This window comes from Coturnix japonica, chromosome 3 (genome assembly GCF_054131305.1).
Source record: "Coturnix japonica strain WE chromosome 3, WE-NBRP24, whole genome shotgun sequence".
Taxonomy (NCBI): domain Eukaryota; kingdom Metazoa; phylum Chordata; class Aves; order Galliformes; family Phasianidae; genus Coturnix; species Coturnix japonica.
Window position 1 is genome coordinate 94,054,599 of NC_140665.1, and position 18,458 is coordinate 94,073,056.

Sequence of the window (18,458 nt, forward strand, 5' to 3'; positions counted from 1 at the left end):
TATTTAGAGCAATATTTACCTAAAGTGATTTAAATTCATTTATGAAGTTCCCAGTCTTTTGAAATTTCCAAAATAAAGAATGAAATATAAATGATCAGCAGTGATCATTTTCTTTTGTAGTGGGAGGGAAGCTGAGAAAAACACATGGGGACCAGGTACCTCATAAGGAACTATAGGGACGACTATTCCCTGTACAACCTGCTCCAGTATCTCCATGTCCTTCTGTTGCTGTATTTATAAAGATATGATTACAAATGTATCTCATCTAACTACGGATTTTTGTTCATTTCAAAACATGAGTGTTTCAACACTTCCTAAAGAAGAATATTCTGTTGAAGCTCAGGGAGTGACATAGCACTTTTTTTTCCCTAAAACTAAATACCTCACTACAAAGTACTATAATTCATTATGAAGACAGATTAAATTAAATCAGAATGAAACACTAATTTCTCAAGTACAGCACCCACACAGAGAACTAATTACGAGTAACTCCTTTGAGTAAACAATCCCTTATACCAATTAGTAGCCGGTCAAGTCAGGGAACTCCCCTTCTCTAGGGAAAAAAAATGTATTTTCAGCATTGCTTTATTTTGCTGCTGGCTGCAAATTCTCTCTAGTTCTGTAGCAATGGACAGTACATAGAATTTATTTTTGAGTCAGTTTGATGAGAATGTGGCCAAGAGCTGAAAAAAAAATTAGCAGGAGAAGGCCTAAATAATACTCGTATTAGCACTTCAAGAGAGATGAGAACAAATAACATTTTCATTCTAGGCCAATTCTGTCCCAAAGTCTAAACAGAAAACCTAAGAGCAACAGTGAAATGACTCAGAACAAACAGTGGCATTAATGAAAGAAAGCACACAGAAAGAGAAATTCTCATTTTTTGTTCCATAAAAAATAAAAGAAAAAAGTAAGAATTAAAGCCACAAAGCAGGAATATTACGCCTTTGTAGCATTTTAAAAGGAACAGTTAGGTGCAACAGTAAAACTCTGTAACAGACGCCTTTCAAAGAAGGCTGTGTATTCATTTATTATTTACTGTGTTTGAATCTGCTCAACAGCTTCTGTGCAAGACTGAAAGTACCTGAACTGATTCCTACCTTGCTGAAGATGATCCAGGGCCTTCCTGATACTCAGAGAGAGGCAGCAATCTGTGAATTTTAAGATTTGTTTTAAGAATAGTTATTAATGGAAGTTTAAATTAAAAGTAAATTTTAAAAGTTACCTTAATGCCTTTAAAACATAATAATTTCCTTTTTTAAAAAAGCAATGAGAACGTATCTTCTCTTGTGCATTACCCCAAATAAAAGGTCAATTATCATAGTACAGCGCACCAGGATAGCGAACTACTGTTCCCAGGGTTAGTATCCAAAAAAAAATAGTTCACACCCAGCTTAGGAAGGTCCTGTAGAGTTAAACTGGATGGCTCTCAGCAGTTTTAACTGTCTCCATGGAGAGTTACAAGGAACTGAATAGTAGGAATTGATAAAACCTTTCTACTGTTTTAACTTCATGACTCGTGGGAAAGAAGCCAAGAAAGAGGAATCAGTGAACAGGCAAAACAGGAACACCCACGGACAGAAAAGAGTCTGGAAACACCCCACAGAACCCAGAAAACTACAATTTCCTCTGGAGCAATGATAGAGCAACAGAAGTTTTTTGACCCTCCAGCCCTATAAGGCACAGACAGCACCAGCTACCATCATTTTCCACAGCCTCTACTGATTAAAGATGCATGAAATCATCACCCCTTTCCTCTTGACCCGCTGACATTGAGGACAAGTCTGAAGGATTCAGTCACTTCAGCACTAAGTGAGCAACAATGGTGAAGTTTCAAAGAGGGATCTGACTTTCAGCTTCAAGTTAACTCCCAGCTACTAAGCATTTAGCTACTTTCCAATCATGTCATTAAGACTAACTGAAAAGCGGTCAAGCACCGATAGGGCAAGATTTACGTTAAATAGAAACAAAGCAATTCACTACACAGAATGAGAGAAAGTGAAGTTGATGGAATAGAAAGGATGAATACAGTAAGAAAGAAAAGGTAGAGTTTAGCTTTGAAAGGGCAGGTCCAGCACAGACTATTCTGACACAGTATTTACTTGCTTTGGAGAGGGGTAACAACAACAAAAAAGATCCTAGATCAGTTCGAGAAAGGAGAGGAAAGCATTTGATATATAAGCACCTTAACTCTAAACAAATACATTAATTAATCAATTAGAAATCTCATGCCAGAGTAGGCATCCGCAGAACTGTATTTATTAGACCCATCATCAGGAGAAATCAATTTGAAAAAACAGAAATTTTCAGCCACTGATGCCAGAGGCAACACAGTTTAATTGAATTCACAATCCATTATCACGAGAAAGAGAAGTGCCTTAGTGAGGGCAAAAAGCTGCTAGATTCCCACTTCTTTTTGAAAGAATTAAATGAAAAGAGGACTACAAAGTTCACAATTCAACAGTCAATAACTACTATGTCCCTTCTAAATGTGGAGGATGAGATCCTGACAATCCTACTAAAACATATGAACAGAGATGTTTTTCAAGAAATTAATCACTTATAGAACAGTTCATCCAAATTAATTAAGATAAAGAATTGTTTGAATTGTTGGGAAAGAAGAAGTAAAACAAAACCTAGTCTATGTGGAATGAAAAGCTGCTGTAAGAAATGAAAACTGATGAATGTTATAATGGAATAACAGAAGGTAAAACACATACAACAAATGTCAGGATTGCTGTACTGCAAAACAAATTAACTGGATTGTGTTTTAAAAAAAATCTCTATGTTCAGAACAGGAGCCATCCCTAATTGTGTGGGTGATGTGAACTGGAAACCTTGAATAGTGTGGGCAAAAGCAAGCTCTCCTACAACAGGCATAAAGTTTACTCACTAGAAGCTTACAGACTGTCTGGACTAAGAGTTACTTAGGAAGTCCAAATACATTTTTAGATAGAAAAAACAGGTTTTTGAAACAAAGCACAGCAACAATAATCCTGCTCAGCATAATCATGAAATAGCAACCACGCTGTTTACACTTAGTGTTGTATCTAATACAATGCGGTTATGAGCTAGCACTGTATGAGACTTCTAACAAAACATGCTCTATGTTGTGGAAGCCCTTTTAAGCTTTTAAAAAACTTCTTCTGGGTATCCAAATGTCTTTTGATCCTAAATTAAAAACCAAATAAATAAAAAATCAAATGTTTAGTGACAACAATGCCAGTCCGGTTTAGTAAAGCTAACACAACACAGAGGTATGCAACAAGCATGTAAAAAATAACAAGTAGATGCCAGGAGGCACATGCTGTTCAGCTAGCAATAAATGCATGGAATGGCCCGTGAGGCAGGTTTACTAAAACATTTGGGCTGATCGAGATGCCACTGAGTGGCAGAGAGAAAACAAATTACTCTAATTGAAAGAGCTTCCAATTTTCTGATTTTGCTCTTTAACACAATGTTCCTTTAGAAGGGGAGATAAGCAATCAGAGGTTGGTGTCAGAGTCTTCCAGAGGAATAATATGACACCACCTCAAAAATGTAAATAAGTGAATATCGGTATATTCCCTGCAACACTGCGACTCAAATGAAGTGAACAAATATTTCTGAGCAACTGTTCTTTTCAGCATGAGAATTCTTGCATCAGGAAGAAAAGAAAGTTATCTTTCTCTTAACACCGGTGTAATGAAAATGCACAGAAGCAAATCCACACTGCTGCTTACTCATGGAAACCCAACAAAAAAAGCCGACCACCCTGAATGCCAGTTTAAAGAAAGGAGGCCAATAAGGAGGAAAAAAAAAATCACAGATTAACTTAGAAGAAAAAGTCCTTGGTAAGACGTAGCAAGTCAATTTATCTCTAGTTAAAAGGCACTGAGGAAATGAAGCACGAAGTCAGAGCTGTAGTCTGGAGGCCCCGCTGGTGCTAACGCTTATTCCACACTCAGGGATTTGAGCAGGAACAGTCCACAACCAATTCAAACTTAAGGCAAAACACAGCTGTCACTTTGAAAGCTTCCTGCTGTGTAAGAAATAATTAAGACTGTATGATCAGGATTCAATAAAGCATTAATGGTGAAGATGCCAAGTTAATTCTACTTGCAAATACCGATTCAATCATAGCTGCATCACAGGATGGGCTACAAAAAATTGCAGTTCCAAGCTGAAAAACTGGAGTTAGACAAGATGTTACAAGAGGTCAAACTCCTTATTGTATCAATGCAACCATGGTGTTATTTCACATTTTAGAACTCATTTACTCAAAAAGTAGAAGGAACAAGTTCTAAAACGGAATTACAAATCTATTTTGTGGAAAACAAAAAAACTAGCAATGTGTACAGTGAGAAACACAGGCTTATTAAGACATTTAATATTAATCCAGTAGTATGTAAATATTGTGCAGGGAGAGATGTGGATGGCAAGATGGGGCTCTTAGGACAGTTCATACCACTAGCAGTACCTGCTCTGGGTTTTGATGCTTTCTCCACACGACCTCATCATCATCAATATCAGGAATTCAGAACTCAGAAAGCAGCATCCACCACACTGTTGTTTCCCTGCAGACTAGGACCTGAGATTTCTAATCGTGGTCCATCCCAGGTGGAGAGACGTGCTGAGTTCACCAGGCAGCCTTTACTACTCACAGTTATTCCCAGCAAAGAAGCTGGGAGACAGATGGAGACTACATTCAACCCATAAGATATCAGTGGGGCCAGACTTTGTTAAGACAATAGGTTGCTAATAGCTTTAATGCTGCTTAAAAAAATAAAGAAATCAACCCACTAGTTTTTGCAGGATATAAAGTTAGACTTAGACCTCTTTGACAAGAGGCAATCAGACAAGTAAAGAGAGTTGAGACATTTTCTTCCGACAGATTCCCCTGGGAAAACTTAAATCATTCAAATTCAGGTTAGTATTAGCAAGTTGTTACTGCTACTTTGGTTAACAGAAGGCAAAGCTTAGGAAAGGGATAAGTTTTACACTATTATCAGGATATATGTCCTCTGGTCAGGGGACGCTACAAGTACCATCTGTTTACATTTAATTTCCTCATTTTGATTTAAAATGCCACGTCATTATTTTTCATATATATATTTTTTCTAAATATGACTTCCAAAATGACTCATTACCTGTTCATTCCCTTGGGCTTTTCTCATACAAACAATATGAAACTCAATTAACCTAAAGTTTAAAAGTTGCTGTGGATTATTTTTCCAGCTTTAGACCGATTCTCAGCTTCAGATTTGACTGATTTTATCTCCTTGCAGAAACTCCTGCCACTGCTTTCCCAAAGAAGCTCCCATACACCGACTTCCTGAAAAGCAGGATCTGAGGCTGCAAATATAACAGAAAATAAATCAAAGCAGGACAAATAGCCCTGCTTGGAGCTTGGCACCAGCTAGCATGGTACAGCTTGTGGCTGTACAATTAAAATCCTGTCCCTCCAGAACAGCCTGGTCAGATCCAAACAGCTTTTTGGAAATGGTCCACAATCTATACTAACCCCAGAACTATGCTTGGGCACCATGTGGGAGTGTTAGTTGGCAAAGGACAAAAGTGTGTCACGAACAGTACTAAAATTCTAACAGTACAAAGAGACACATGTCACATTTATTCCTTATTTAGATCCCACTATAAACATGTATCATGATTATAGTTTCCAGTTGTTCCTGGAGAACTTCATTTCAGATTTTAATTCCATAAGTAGCCAGTGTACTTCAGAATCAACAAGTCACCTTCTCCAGGCATGATGGCTTCTAGTTCTAATATCACAACTTCACCTAGGCTGCCGTTTTCAAATCAAGAAATACATGTAAAATAGTTGAGTATTTGTGTTACCAGGTGGACTATGTGCAGTGCAGGTGAAAATTAGCACTCTCTAGGTTTTGGATTTACTTATAAACATAAGTAAAGGTAAAACTGAAGATGAGCACATAACTTCTTCCTTTTAGCAAGCCTGGATCTTTCCAGTAGAGTACTGGTCCAGCCTGTCAGCGGGCACAAAGCAGGCACAGCTCTTAGCCTTATTAGCTGACTTGCAGCAACTCAGGCTCTGCTTCTCCAACCTTGACCTGCAAGTCCTTGCCTGGTGGGCATGGAAGCAATTCATACACTTCACAAGCTTAGTTTCATGAAATAATCTGCTGTGCTTTCTTCATTAATTCAGACTCACCGGTACCTTCACAAATTTATTCTAAATCAGAAACTCCGAAAGTGTTGCTTCTCATGCAAATGCAAATCAAAAGCATTTACATTTGATTTGCATATAAAGTACCACAAGCAACAAGTCCTCGTGAACGTTCACTACTCTGGCACAAAGTGGACGTGAATGTGAGTGAGGAAGAATTGGTGTGTTTTAAACTTTGCATAGGTGGAAGCAACGTTACCCAGTGTCACAAGATAATGAAAAATTACAGCGAGTGCAAAAACGTGCGTATCTTTCATAACTGTGTACCTATAAATTAGCCCAATTTGTGCTCCTCCCAGTCTCAGCTCTGCTTACCCTGAAATAGACTTAAAAATGTGGAGGCATTGGCAAAACTGCCTATTTATGCTGTGAAACCATAACCCATTGTTGATACTCATTAGACCACTGGCTGCCAGTCCTGTTCACTGAGTTCTGAAATACCAAGTTATTCTTATTGTCCTCTGCCCAGTGTTAATGGTTCAGACACTGAACTCCTCAATGCCTATTTACCTGGCAGTACTTTAATTGTAGAAACTTAAGCTACAGGTGCTTTTGTCCTACAAAGAGATAGAAGAGATGCCTCATCTACCTCATCTATAGGGGGCTGGAGCACCTCCCCTATGAGGACAGGCTGAGGGAGTTGGGTTTGTTCAGCCTGGAGAAGAGAAGGTTGCGGGGTCACCTCATTGCAGCCTTTCAATACCTGAAGGGAACTTACTCCCAGGAGGGGAGTAAACTCTTCGAAAGGGCTGACAATAGCAGGACACGGGGAAATGGTTTTAAGTTGAAAGAGGGAAGATTTAGATTGGATGTTAGGGGGAAGTTCTTTACTAGTAGAGTGGTTAGGCCCTGGAACAGGCTGCCCAGGGAGGTTGTGGATGCCCCGTCCTTGGAGGTGTTCAAGACCAGGTTGGACGGGGCCCTGGGCAACCTGATCTAGTAAATGTGTATGTTTGGTGGCCCTGCTGGGCAGGGGGGTTGGAACTACATGATCCTTGAGGTCCCTTCCAACCTGGGTCATTCTGTGATTCTGTGTGATTCTGTGATCTACCCCCAGCAGTGACAGGAGCAAAGTAGGTACACAAAGATTGAGACTCCAGATCATCCCGAAGAAACAATCAAAAAACCTAAAACACAACGAAAGCCATACCACATAAGTGAAGTAACAAACTCATTAAATCTCAGTGACAATTGCATTGCTGGCATGAAGCAGGCATCTGTTTCTCACAGATTTTGGCTTAAATCCTAGTTCTGATGTGGAAAAAATGTATTCAACCAGCTTGTCAGAAAATGGGATTTAACTCTAAACTCCCCATGGCCCCTTTTCTCTGTTTTCTCTGACGTGCAGTTCAGAGTATCTACAATGACACTAGAAAAAAGACAAAGCTATGAAATAACCGCTCAATACCAGTAACTTCTTTTCTCCAGTTGCCTTCAGACTCCCTGAAAAAAGGTTCTGCTCCATGAAAAAGTAAATGTTTAGGTCAAAGAGCTCTCCTTTTCACAGCTGAGAAAGAATATTTTGGTTTACACAGGTAGATCAATCCTGCTGTCATTTCTAATATAATATAATATGATATGTATAATATGAGCTTGACAAGAGAGGCTAATTTAGATGCCTCCATTGGTTCAAAGCATCGGCAAGGAAAGAGAACGTACAACTGACTGGAACCAAATTAAATCAATACTATGGATTGACTTGGAGATGGCTTTGAAAGTACATTCAGGAGATCAGCAGGGAGCGTGGCTGGGGTTGAGAAATTAAGACTGGTTCTGGCTGCACACTTCGATACTGAAACATAAAAAAGCCAAACACTGCCTGGTAAATCAAGGCAGAAGCCTGGTGGCTCTTTAGAGTTATCTGTCTTCACTCTGTGGTGATAAAGTTGCCCTCAATGTGAGAACGATTGTTTTTGTTAGAAAGTGCCAAAAAGAAAACAGACTGTTGCTGAAAGTTCTTGCCCTACTGCAGAGTAAGTGGGCACAAGACCTCTGGTCCTGGAAAAACACTGAGACTTCTAGAGTGATTTCTGGGCAAGTCTTCAGAGAATCCCCTGAATATTGTTTCCGAGAGAACTGGAAAATAAACTTTTAACAGTGCAAAATTAAGCAGTAAACTTAGGCATGCCTGTCTACAGTCACTGGCACAAGATGGGAGAATAACACACAGTCATTCCTTTAATCACCAGCAGGAAAGGAGCATTTCTGCAGGTTTGGAGGACAGCCTAATCCCAGAGAAATGTGTTTTTTTTCTTATTCTTCATTCTAAATACATTTATATTCAGCCTTCCTTTAGAATCTCTCATCCACGTAGCACATGCATACAAAAACAAAGCGAAAAGAAACACCAAAAAAGTAATTTGAAGAATGAAATGTTTTATTTCAATGTCAGTTGAAGGGAACACCACCACGTACTCTGACAGTTATATGAAATTAAACACGGAAAGCAGCATGTCCAATAGCATGTCAAACAGCGCAAGAAATAAAGCTACCTGAATAATCTCCCCCCATACTCCTCCTTCTGTGATCCTCTCTCTGAAGCAAGTCATATGGCAGCACTTTTCTCCTTTTATGGGCAAAAAAAAAAGGAGAAAGGAAGTCAGCTCCACAGGCAGGACTGCACTGCCGCGTGAATCGAGAAGCTCAATGCTGTAATGCTACTCACTCCTCCCTACCACAGTGAATTAAGAGTATATACCCCAAAAGAGGCGTATGTTGAATCAATTGCCATTTACTTATGGCATACATAATTACGTCACAAAATACTTCATGCTTACTGAACCAGAGAGTGTATTAAAAACTGGAAGAGAGGTTGTGTAATATATTTGTATTAGCTTATCTAATGTCTTCTTTCCTTGCGTGAAAGTCCTTCCATTAGCATATGAATGTCTTCTTTTGGAAACAGCTGTAGTGATAGTATGACTCAGAGCAGCAATTAAAATGCATTCCTGTGAACTATCGTATTTTCTACTCGTATTTTTCTCTATGCTTTGTACATTGCCTTCGTGCCCATCACCCATTCCCAGTTTTGTGCACTTCGGTTTTTGTTCAAACATGGGTCTAGAGGGCAGAGGTGGAGAAAGGTACAAATGATGTGACTTGCAGTTTGGCCTTTTCAAGTGTACTGTTGAAATATCATTAGCACAGAACTCAGGAAAGGTAAATGATGTACAATACTCCTTATTTATCGAGTGAAAAGGCAAAAAAAACCAAACAAACACATGAAAAAAACCAAACCCAAACCTTTGTTGGTCTTCTATCAATAGGAAGAAAGAAATCACTAAGATTCTAAATTGTAAGGCAGGACTCCTACCTACAAAAATCTAAAGAACCGAGATATAAAAAAGCACATTTCCTCCCCACGCACAGGTAATGAGATCAAGAAGCTTTAAGAATTCCCATTTCCTCTCCAACAGGCAGCTGGGCACATCACCCAGGCCAGCTGGGTAGCAGACACTCACTGTGCAATCAGGTACTTCATTTGGCAGCCTCACACACACCTTTCAGAAGGTGATTCAGAACCACCTTCGGCTGACAAGAAACCATTCCAAGCTTTATTTGACTGCTTTGCTTGGAACTCACCCTGCAAACAACTGAATTCAATTACATGAGTTACTCTTGCTGGGTTGCAGCCCACGCACCGAAATTAATAACACAGATAAGCACTGGCCAGGTCAGTCTCTGTCCTTAAGGTTTTTTTTTGGTTTTTTTTTGAAGGAAGGAAGGAAACAGTCTTCCCAGTTATCAGATCGCTATCAGGTCAGATCAGATGGCCAAAACAGAGGAGTTCTGGAAGGAGTTTAAAATTAACCTGTTTTTATTTCTTTATTTATAAGTCTATGAAGTTCACTGACAAAACAGTCTATCGCTGCTATTACGTGGAAAGTGAAATTTGTTAAAAATGCATATACGTCTTGATTTACTGCTAAAGATGATTATTATTTACTCCTGGGAAGCATTAAGGTGGCACCAGTAGGTACTTAGTCATTTCTTGATAAAATGCTTTTTCAGTACAAACAAAGCATATATTTTTAAAAAGTAGTATTTTAACGTGTAGGTGTCCCTTTGCCTCATAAATATATTAGAAAACAGTGAATAACTGCAGTTGCAGAAGTACAAACACTTTATTACGATTGTGGTGAGTCAGACGCCAGGATTTGGCAGCCCACAGTGTTCCTCAGCAGCAGAACAAAAGGGGATTTTTTAGGCGGATTTACTTTTAGTTCAGTAAAGGACAACATGATACTGTCTGTGCTGTAATGAATCAAAACCACAGAAAAACAAAGGCCTAAGTAGTCAGACCACAATCATTTCTGTCACACAGTATAAACACGGGCAGAAAGATTATCCATACTTCTAAGGCCTGTCATGTGTATGTTCTCTCCATGTCTTCTGGATACAAAATTTAATAGTGCTATGCCTAACTGGTTGCAGAAACACTGCTCTACAGGAAGCATATCCCCGGTATACTTACACTTTCTATTTTCCTCTTGAATACAAAAGGTGTTGATAAAAGAACACACCACTTAAGTGTTTTGTAACATCTTCTCTAATTAAAAATATCAACCCTTTACACCTCAGCACGGCACTCCAACAAGATCTCTAATGTATTCAGAACACGAAACACATTTTGAGAGACTCATTTTCCAGCTTCCCAATCATGCTCTCATTTGGAATCACAAACCGTCCCTACAGTAATTGATATTAGAGAGCTCTGCTTTCTTATAGTATTTTGAGAGGATGAGAAAAGTGCTCCAGTCCTACAGGGCATTTATGCTTTAATGATATAAATACAGGAAAAACTGTTGCTAAATGCCAGTTCCCATTTCCTCCCCTGCTTCTCCTGTTAGAAAGATGGCTAAAGTCTTACTTCCAGAAATTTCCAAAGATGCCAAGATTCATCATGAAATCCTTAACTAAAGCCATCACCAGCAGATGATCCTTCAAGTAAAGCATTGTAAATCTGTCAAACAATGCAGTACAAGAAGTCAGACTACGTATATGTGGATGGGAGGAAGCGTAACTGATGCAAAATTAGATACAACAAATTCATCTATATAGTCTTCTACAACCTAAACAACTGAGAATTATTATAGTATATATATCCCCTCCCCCAATTCCCAGAGCAGAAAACCTCCAAAAAAAATTAGGAACAGCAAATCATCTGTACCCAATAATAAACCAAACTCTAAATATTACCATACATCTCTTACGATGGTTACTCAAATACAGTTCTGGAATCAACTGACATGAGAGGGGATTACATGGATCAGCTCCATAGTGGCACCACCACTCAGCATTTCCATATCAGCTAACAGCTGATAGTAATGAAGTTCTGCCCCACAGCTCCCCACTATTATTATGTACAAGAGAAACCAGAAGATATACTTCTCCAACCATTATCTCCAACCATTAACCTCCCAGACTTAATGTGGGGTTGCTGCAAAATGAAAATGAGAATGATCAGGCTGTGTACCAAATACACGGGCAATAAAGAAAACAGAAAGTACGTCTTTGAAACGACTTTGAAAAACAAGAAAAACACCCTTTCCTACTACTTCCCAATGTAACCACATTCAGCCTACAAAAGAGTAATCTTAGTACACAGCAGTCTTTAGAGTTTGTAACTAGATGCTTTTTTAGATCCCTTTCAATGCAGACCATTCTATGATTCTACACTATTGGGCTCAATTCAGCTGTGTAGCCAACTGAAATATCCTCAGCATCAACTTATAACACCCTTTCTGCCCAGCAGACATTACACCCAGCAGTTCTTTAATCTTCTACCCACTGATGGATCCATTGGACATCATAAAGCATCCCAGATGACTTTGTCAGGCAAATGAATCAAACTATGCTCAAATTACGTCCTAACTCCAAAATAAAGACTTCTTTTGGAAGGTAATCACAGCACACTCGCCAAATTCTGGACTTCATCTTCTCCAAAATCTAGGCTTTTCTTAGATTTACTATTTCATATGAGAACAGAAGCACAAAAATGAACTCCCATGACAGTTCTAATCACGGCTACAGTAATTACAGTTATGAACTTTAAGTAACTGGGATAGTAAGCAGGAAGCCCTCTAACCTAACAGGAAACGAAGTTAAGAAGCCTGCAGTTTACACTTGGAAGCTCAAGAGGTGTGTTATTAAAAACAACAACAACAAAAAGGTTTGAAAACCCTCAAGTCTCCCCTGGAGTGAAGCAGAGAGTCATCCCTTTCATAGACTGATGAGGGAAGGAGTCACACAGTTCTGAAGTTTCAGAAGAGCACAGCAAGAGCACAGCCTGGAGCACCATTGAGCAATTTAAGAACATCAGCAAAGCAATCACGAAGGAAGTAAAAGCACCAGCTGGTAAGTGGTCATGGGGCCACAAGGCTGGCTCACAGTCACACCTCCACATGCCAGGGCAGAGGCAAAAGCCCACTGTTCTAGACTACTCCCAGTGATGGTATGAAATTGAGTATTTCCTGGATTAACAAATGAAATACCCATGGCAATCAGATTTCCCTCACCTCAAATGAATGTCTTGATCGCAGGACGTCACCCTCCCTGCGGTCTAATTAACACCACTGCAAGTGAAATAAAGGTTTCTTACCACACTACAGGACAGCTTATGAGATGCTGTCTGCTATACTCTCCCAGGAAGACAGAGATGTGAGCTTAACTTACTTCAAGCTGAAAAGGGGAAATAGAAACAAGCTTGCACCTCATAGATGATGCACCTAATGCATCAATGAAAATAACGAGAGGAGGGAAGAGAGAAACGTCACTGCAAATTCTTCTTCCTTTAGGTTGAACAAATGGCTCTGAATGGATGCACAAATGAAGCTCTATGTTTCTCATTTTCTCTACAGAAAAAATACAGACAGCAGAGTGCTTTCACATATGAGTTTTAAGAACACCATCACTAGCTTTAGGACATCTAATTGTAAAATAGGCCGCTCAAATAATTCATGAACTCAAGCTGTAATTCAAGAAGGAGAAAGACTTTGCCTCCAAAATGCCATAAATTATATACATATTTGTATCTAAAAGCTTCTAATAATGGCTTGAACGTGTGTGAACCAGAGTCCTATAGAACAGTACAGGATTGCTGCTACCTAATAAGAACAAATAAACCAGTGCAGGTCTACACATCCCCAAACACCAAACCACCTCCACAGCATTAGTAAAGCGCGCAAACTCCAGCACCCAGATATGACTCAATCTTTCAGAGCTCACCACAGATAAATAGGGGACCAAACACCAGATCCCAATATCATAAAATATATTCCATCATATAGTTCATACATGACAACTGACGCTGTTCGACAGATGTAAACTCATGGATTACATTTATACACGCAAGACTGACAAAACCAGAGTGGCATTTGCGGTAGGCATAAATAACACCACGTGTTGCATTGCTGCTGGATCCTTCAAAATGAATTGCTCACATTTTACAAGATTCACAAATCTCTTCAAAGATTTATTCAAGAGAGGCTTGGGCCTCAGATTTTGCCCTGCCATTCATTCAACCTATGCTCATAAATCACAGAATGACCTGGGTTGGAAGGGACCTCAAGGATCATGTAGTTCCAACCCCCCTGCCTGGCAGGGCCACCAAACATCCACATTTATCAGATCAGGTTGCCCAGAGCCCCATCCAACCTGGCCTTGAACACCTCCAAGGACGGGGCATCCACAACCTCCTTGGGCAGCCTGTTCCAGGGCCTAACCACTCTCCTAGTGAAGAACTTCCCCCTAACATCCAACCTAAATCTTCCCTCTTTTAACTTAAAACCATTTCCCTGTGTCCTGCTATTGTCAGCCCTTTCGAAGAGTTTACTCCCCTCCTGGGAGTAAGTTCCCTTCAGGTATTGAAAGGCTGCAATGAGGTCAAATATACAACAATAAGTACAAATCCTTTAGATATTGATGTGTCAGTGCCCTCCCAGCTCATACCCATCTTTAAACCTGTCCTATTTCTGGTACTTTTGCCATACAGTCAATGACAGCTACCAAATCATCAATCTTTATCAAACTGTATATCAGGGCAGAAAAATAAGACATGTGTTTTTCATTTTAATTGCAAGCGTGGATTGGAATCCTGTGAAAACAGAAGAATGGTAAAATCAAGGACTTCATGTGAATTAAGACCTATACATCTCACACCATTCGCACTGCACTCATCATCATTCATACGTGAATGCCTAGCAGCTTCTATTACAGTTTTAATTTAAACAGCTAAATTCAAATTTATGACCGTGTTTTTGCAACTCTCAAGCTGTCCCATATATTAAATATTTTAATTCATGCCTCTCAAACTGTTTTCTCTGATTTAATGCTCCTGTTTTGCATTCATAGATAATGTAAGTAGAAAGCGCTGCTAAAAGATTGATTGATAATAGTGAAACAGATCCAAATGCATACTGAATTCATTACACAGGAAACACTATGAGGTTTTGGCTTCCCCAAATTCATATGTATTATTACAGTGCATATTCCTCCGTCCATTGATTCTACAGCTCATACTGACACAGTAAGTCTGCTTCCAGGGATTTAATAGACTGAATGATGTCTGGATTGCATACAAGTTCTGGATTTTAAACATTGTTTTTCTGTTCTGTGTAAAATGTGAACTGAACGATCAAGATCATGTTCTCCAATGTGCATCGTGCATCTGGTACTAAAGAATGACAGCGATTCCACAAAACCATTTTAGTTTCCCTAAAAATTGCAATTAAGATGGTATTTGGGAATATATCTAGAAAATCAATTAAAGAAGTCTCATTTAAAGTGCCTATACACCTATATAACATGGTTTCTGATAGAGTATGAGAAATATAATTCATCTAAACTACCAAGCTGCTGAGGATGACATATTTTAACCTGACAAAACTGCTAAAAACAAGGTTAGGAAGACAAACTAAGCACATTAACAATGAATTATCTTCCCAGTACTGTAAAATACACACAGACTCACACAGAATCACCCAGGTTGGAAGGGACCTCAAGGATCATGTAGTTCCAACCCCCCTGCCTGGCAGGGCCACCAAACATACACCTTTACTAGATCAGGTTGCCCAGGGCCCCGTCCAACCTGGCCTTGAACACCTCCAAGGACGGGGCATCCACAACCTGCCTGGGCAGCCTGTTCCAGGGCCTAACCACTCTCCTAGTGAAGAACTTCCCCCTAACATCCAACCTAAATCTTCCCTCTTTTAACTTAAAACCATTTCCCCTAGTCCTGCTGTTACACTAACAGACTCACTATTATAGCAAAATGGCACCTGCTGACACTTAACTATGAAGCAGTATCTAAGACCTTCACCATATTCCTTTGTGAATTAATCAAGCATTTTTCATTCCAATTACTGACATACACTGTCTTCTTAATGACTTGTGGTTTGCTTATTTTTGGTTTTCAATAAAGAAGTTCACAGGCATATGTGACTGCGTAAACAGCACATGGGGGCAGTGAAAAGTACAGAGCAGAATACAATAACATTTTGGACAGTCATTAAGAAACAGTGCAAATAATCCAGACAGCCTCTGTTATCACAGAATCATAGAATTATCAAGGTTGGAAAAGACCTAGAAGATCATCTAGTCCAACCATTATGCTTGCTATAGTTCACATCTGGGCACAACCTTAACATTCAGGTACACTACACTATAGTGTTCAATATGCAGCCAAGGGATCTTATAAGCTGTCACCTTATGCTCTTCATCAATTTAAATCAAACCTTTCATGCTAACCTCTTCATCTGTACTTTCATTTCAATAAAACATTTTTAAGATCTAATCTAGGAGAGTGAAATTCAGGAGCTGTAGCACTTTATGGTATGTTTTTATTTTGGGCCTGGTGAGGAGGCGGTGGCTTACAAGAACGTAGAAAGCAGAATCCAACACAAGCAATTGCCAAGTTTATTCCTTAAAAAACAAAACAAAAAAAAAAAATACCCACCCAACAGTATGCTGTTCATATATACGTTATAAAGATACAAAAAACAGCGTATTAAATATCATCTTAGTTCTTCTCTGTACAGTGTGAGCTGATGTATTTTCATACACCAGTGCTGGGTGTGCAGGGTTTTCTACCCACAGGGCAACCTCTTGTCACAAGTACATTTCATTCCAGCTCTCCCCACCTAAGCAGAGCTCACAAAGTCATTTTCAGTTTTTTTTCCTGACCTTGCAGATGGCGAGAAGAAAAGCAAAGCAAAAAAACACCCCTGTCCCCATTTATCCTTTCCACGCACGCACTGCCTTTAGGAGCTGGTAAACAACAACCAAGTGCAAACATCGTCTGTATGGTAATATAGAGCTACCAGAAACAGGCTGGGAACCAGGCACATCGCTGCCCTCAACAAGAAGCACTGAAAGGATGTGAAGTTCTTTCTGTATTTCTCGTAAATTATGGAATGTTTGGTTTTGTCCAGTGGCACAATATATTACCAGGGCCTTAGCGTAACACAACCCAGAGAAATAAAATTAAAGCTAAACTGACTTGAAATTAAATTAGGGATGAAGAAATGCAAGCACGGTATCTGCTCAGCGTAACGCAGCACAGCGATTCATACGATGAGATGAATATTAGAGAACGCGATTTCCCTCTGCTCTCACGTCTGGCTTTCGAAAAGGACCATGTAGGAAGCCGCACTCAAGGCATGGCTCAAAGCCGAAAGTTTCCAGCAGAACCCAAGTTGGCCGTGCGATCCCCCTGCCCCCATCTGCAGCACCGCGACCTTTTGTTCCGTTCGCCTTTCGAGCCCCTGTCACAGCCCTGCACCCTGCTCGCTGCCGTCTAACCGCGGCCAGGTAGGCAGCAATGGAACCGCGGATACGCTCCGGAGGGAGCGCCTCGTACGAGCCGAGCCCGCCCACCCCTCACCTCACCCGGGCTGGCAGCGAAGCGACGCGTTCCGAGGCAACAGTTGGCCGCTTCCTCCGGCATCGCCGCTGCCCCCCGGGACCGCCCGGACAGCCCTCACGGGAAGGGGGGAGAGGGGCGGCCGCGGGCCCAGGGCGAGGCTGAGAAGGGGGCACAAAGGCGGCAGCCTCCCCCTACCGCCCTTCGGGGAAGGCAACACCCGATCGGAGATCAAAATAACCCAGGGGCTGCGCGGCTCCCCGCTTGGTGGGAGCGAGGGCGGGAGGGCTTCTTCCCACCCGAGGACACCGCCTCAAGCCCCACCAGGGGACGAGGGACCCGGCTTACCTGAGCCGCTCGTCGCCCGTACCCGCCGCGATGACCCTCGTCCATCCCCCGCGCTTCAGAGACAGCCGCGGCGCGGCCCAGCCCTGCCCGGCCCAACGCCGCACTCTCAGGCCCGCCCCGCGGTGGCTGCGTGCTGCTCCCGCCAGCTGTCGGCCCCGGGCGGGCGCGGCTCCCCCGGACCCGCCTCCCGCTGCTGAGGGGGGCGAGGAGCGGGAGAGGAGGACGGGGCCTGTGGGTTCCAGTGAAGGGAAAGGCGCGGAGCTCCGCACCTCTGGACCCAGAGGTTCCAGACCCCCCCACACAGGGGCTGGCGTGCCCGCCTCGCCTCAGGCACTCACCGCCGTGTCACCTATGTTGTCTGTGACCCATATCTGCCTCGCTTTGCTCGGTTCCCAGGCCGTCTCCTTCCCCTTTGTGGGCTCTCTTTCAGTGTGTGAATGTTCGAGTTCAGCAGGGCTGCAAATACTCTTTTTTTTTTTTTTTTTTTTTTTTGGCTTCGCAGAAGTCAGTACTTCCTCAAGATGTCAAAAGCAGATCTGAGCCCATTCGCAGCTCGTGAAAATGTTTTGTACTTCCTCTTGCTGATGGGAGGGTTAAGTAAGGTTAAAGCTGTGAGAGTGGCTCTGTGCTTGGTTTCCCCCTTCCCCAAAAGCCAGTCTGAGTCATTTACAGGAAGAAAGAAACCAAAAACAGCCTGCAAGTAACAGCGCTGGGAGTACAGCGCAGAAATAGCAGGTTATTTGTTCACACCAAGGCTTACACTGCTGAGCTCAGTAAACGTGAGAAGCCATACGCTGACCACAACGCCTGTGTCACAGTGCCATGGAGCCAGGAGCTCACAGCTGTGCTCTGGCTGGAGAAATGCGTCAAAACCGGGGCCTGTGCCACCCCGCAGGTGTGACTCAGGTTATGGGAAGGCTGTCAGTGTGTAGGATGCTCTGCTGGGCCACCTCTGATGCCTTTTGCACCAGAGCAGTGTCCTGGGCAGCAATACTTCCACACAACACAGTATGCATTCAGGTAATTTTGAACTGCACGTTTTTGGTCTGAAAATTCCCAATT

The 18,458-nt window shown here is 41.4% G+C and overlaps 1 protein-coding gene across 17 annotated transcripts in view; it reads right to left on the minus strand.

Moving 5' to 3' along the window:
• The window catches only part of CYRIA (CYFIP related Rac1 interactor A), a 53,182-nt gene extending 35,351 nt beyond the window's left edge, over nucleotides 1-17,831 (minus strand). For 7 of the 17 annotated variants that reach the window (XR_014944256.1, XR_014944257.1, XR_014944255.1 and 4 more), the window contains exons 1-2: nucleotides 17,397-17,520; nucleotides 1,101-1,151 (exon numbers count right to left, since the gene is read on the minus strand). The gene's annotated coding sequence lies outside the window, so the exon portion shown is untranslated. Of the gene's footprint in view, nucleotides 1-1,100; nucleotides 1,152-8,679; nucleotides 8,749-17,074; nucleotides 17,521-17,734 lie in introns of those variants that run through there. The other 10 variants (XM_015859431.3, XM_015859427.3, XM_085542201.1 and 7 more) reach the window with 6 other exon arrangements.
• Nucleotides 17,832-18,458: the final 627 nt, after the last annotated feature.